The sequence below is a fragment of the Mus caroli genome, chromosome 14, assembly GCF_900094665.2.
Source record: "Mus caroli chromosome 14, CAROLI_EIJ_v1.1, whole genome shotgun sequence".
Taxonomy (NCBI): domain Eukaryota; kingdom Metazoa; phylum Chordata; class Mammalia; order Rodentia; family Muridae; genus Mus; species Mus caroli.
In genome coordinates this window covers 100,947,719-100,951,514 of record NC_034583.1, presented here as the reverse complement: position 1 = coordinate 100,951,514, position 3,796 = coordinate 100,947,719, and positions in this window count along the sequence as shown.

Sequence of the window (3,796 nt, the reverse complement as noted above, 5' to 3'; positions counted from 1 at the left end):
CATGTACACAATGGAGTAATACTCAGTTATTTAAAAAATGACTTCATGAAATTCTTAGTTAAATGGATGAAAATAGAAGATATGATCTTGAGTGAGGTAAACAAGTCACAAAAGAACACATATGGTATACATTCACTGATAAGTGGATATTAGCTCTAAAGCTTGGAATACCCAAAATACAATTCACAGACCACATGAAGCTCACGAAGAAGGAAGACCAAAGTGTGGATACGTTGGTCCATCTTCAAAGGAGGAACAAAATACCCACAGGAGGAGATACAAAGTGTGGAGCAGAGACTGAAGGAAAGGCCCTGCAGAGACTGTCCCACCTTGGGATCCATCTCATATACAGACACAAAACCCAGACATGATCATGGATGCCAAGAAGTGCTTGCAGACAGGAGCCAGATATAGCTGTCCACTGGGAGGATCTGCCAGTACCTGACAAGTACAGAGGTGGATCCTCCCAGCAAAAAATTGGACTGAAAACAGGGTTCCCAATGGAGGAGCTAGGGAAAGGTCTGAAGGAGTTGAAGGGGTTTGCTACTGCATAGGATGAACAACAATATCAACCAACCAGACCTCCCTTTGCTTCCATGCACTAAACGACCAACAAAAGAGTACAGATGGAGGAACTCATGGCTCCAATAGTACACATATCAGAGAATGGCCTTGTTGGATATCTATGAGAGGAGAGGCTCTTGGTCCTTTGAAGGCTTGATGCCCCAGTGTAGGGGAATGCCAGGACAGGGAAGCAGGAGTGGGTGGATGGGATGGTAGGGGAATACACTCATAGAAGCAGTGGGGTGAGGGTGGGGGTATAGGAAGTTTTCAGGAGGGGAAACCAGGAAAGGCTATAACACTTGAAATGTAAATTTACAAAATCTAATAAAAAAGAAAAAGAAAAGATAGAAAGAAGGAGTTAGATTGGATGGGTGAGAAAATTGGAGGACTCTAGGAGGAGATGAAAGTAAGCAAATTGTAATAAATATATATATATATATATAATTTCAATAAAATGAAATAAAATTCATTAAATAATAATTTAATGATTTATAGGAGTAGAAATTTGGATAAGACAGAAATTTAATTCAATACTAAATATAATATTTTTTAAATATAAAACATGCTTATCTAATTTATAATGATGTAGGATGAATTAAATTGTCTAGAATATTTAATAAGTAATTAATATTAGAGCTAAATATGTATTATTAAAATTATATTTTAAGACTGTACTTCCTAAATTTTACTCTTTGTTGTGTAACTTAAATAACATGGCTTATAAATTCCTATCACTTGACTACTATTTTTTCCTTTATTAAAAGATATTTTTTAATTCACTTTACTTCCTGTTCACAGCACTCCTCTCCACTCTCTTCCCTATCCCACTCTTACAAATTTCTTTCCCTGCTACCCCTCCCATTCTCCTCAGAGATTGGGAGCAACCCTTTTGCATTACCCCACCTAAGGAATCTAGTCCTAGCAGGACTAGGCACTTTCTTTCCCACTGAGGCCCAACCTGGCAGTCCAAGTAGATAGAAAGGATGGGATCCAATTGCAAGGAACAGAGACCAAAGCAGACCCTTTCTATGTCTTAGGGAACTGCCTGAACACCAAGTGACACACTTGCCACAAATGTGGAGAAGGTCTAGACCAGTTCCTGCACATTCCCTGGTTGGTGGCCCAGGATGAGTGAGTGGCATGGTCCCAGGCTATTTGACTTGATGGGTACTCTTGGGTGTCCTTGACCCCTCTAACTTGCTCATTTCTATCTCCTACTTTCCACTAGACAACCTAGCCTACATCTGACAGGTCTCTGCCTCTGCCTCTATTTGATGCTGAATGAAGCCTTTCAGTCAACAGTTACATTAGGTTCCTGTCTGTAAGAATAACAGAATATCATTAATAGTGTCCTGGGTTGGCTCTCTCACATAGAATGTGTCCCCAGTAGGGGCAGCCATTGGTTGGTTGTTCCCTCAGTCTCTGCTCCATCTTGAAAGCAGAACAAATTTTGGGTTGAAGCTTTTATATGTGGATTGATGTCCCCCTTCCTCCTCTGCAATTCCTGCCTGGCTATAGGAGGTGGCCATGTCAATCTCTCCATTCTCTTTTGCTAGAAATTTAAGCTAGGGTCACACCCAAAGACTTTCCATATTCTCTCTGATTCCAGCCATGTCAGCAGAGATGTCTTTCCCTCCCCAAATTTCCATTCTCACTTCCAGGCCTCTATCAGCCCCTCTCTCCCAACAACTGATCACCATCCCCATTCCTCTCCTCACATCCTCTCCTACCCAGTTACCTCTTTCCATCCACCTCAGGTGACTACTTAGTTTACCTTCTAAGTGGTGATCATGTACTTTCACTAGTGACCTCCTTACTACATAGTTTCCTTCAATTGTAGCATGGTTATCCTGCATTTTATGGCTAATGTCCATTTATTAGTGAGAACATATATATCTTCCTGGCTCTGGGTTATTTTGTTCAGCATGATATTCTCAATTTTCATCAATTTGCCAGCAAAATTCATGGTGTGTGTGTGTGTTTCTAATAGCTCAATAGTATTCCATTGAGTAAATGTACCACATTTTCTTAATCCATTCTTCAGTTGAGGAACATCTAGTTTGTTTTGAACCTCTGGATATTTAATTAATGAAGCTCCTATAGCCATATTTGAACAAGTAAGTGTCTTTCTAGGATGCTAGAGCATTTTGGGGGGGTGTGCCCAGAAGTGGTATAGCAGGGTCTTGAGGTAGAACTATTCCCAGCTTTCTAAGTAACTGCCAAACTGATTTTCAAAGTGGTTATACAAGTTTGCATTCCCACCAGTTATGTGGAGTGTTCCCTCTGTTCTACTTCTTTCCCCATTTTCTGTTGTTAAATTTAGTGTATCAAGTTTTACATTGAGATCTTTGATCCACTTGAACTTCTGTTTTATAAAAGATGATAGATATGGATCTATTTATAATTTTCTACAGTTAGAGCAGCAACATTTGTTGAAAATGTTTTCATTTCAACATTGAATTGTTTTGGCTGCAGTGTCAAAAATCAAGAGTCCATAGGTGTGTGGGTTTATTTCAGGGTCCTTGATTTAATTTCATTGATCAATGTATCTGTTTCTATACAAATACTTTACATATTTTGTTACTATTGCTCTGTAGTACAGCTTGAGTTCAGGGATGGTGAAAACTCATGAAGTTCTTCAATTGTTCAGGATTGTTTTAACTATCCTGTCATGTTTGTCTTTGTTTTGTTTTTGTTTTTCCTCGTTTTTTATTTTTTGTTGTTGTTGATTTTCAATGTGAAGTGGAAAATTGTTCTGTCAAGACTGGTAAAAATTGTGTTGGAATTTTGATGGGAATTGCACTGAATCTGTAGATTGCTTTTGGTAAGGTGGTCATTTTCACTTTGTTAATTCTACCTATCTATAAGAATGGGAGATCTTTCCATTTTCTGAGGTCTTCTTCAATATCTTTTTTCAATGACTTGAAGTTCTTGTCATACAAATCTTCCAATAGCTTGGTTAGAGTAATGCTAAGATATTTTGTCTTATTGTGGCTATTGTGAAAAGTTGTTTCCTTATCTTGTTTTTTTTTTTTTTCATTTTTATTGGTTATTTTACTTATTTACATTTCAAATGTTAACCCTATCCTAGTTTCCCCTCCACAAGTCCCCTATTCCCTCCTTCCTCCCCACTGCCTCTATGTGGGTGCTCCTCCATCTGTAACAAACTCCTACCTCAGCAGCCTAGCATTACCCTATCCTGGATCATCAAGCTTCCACAGGACCAAGGGGT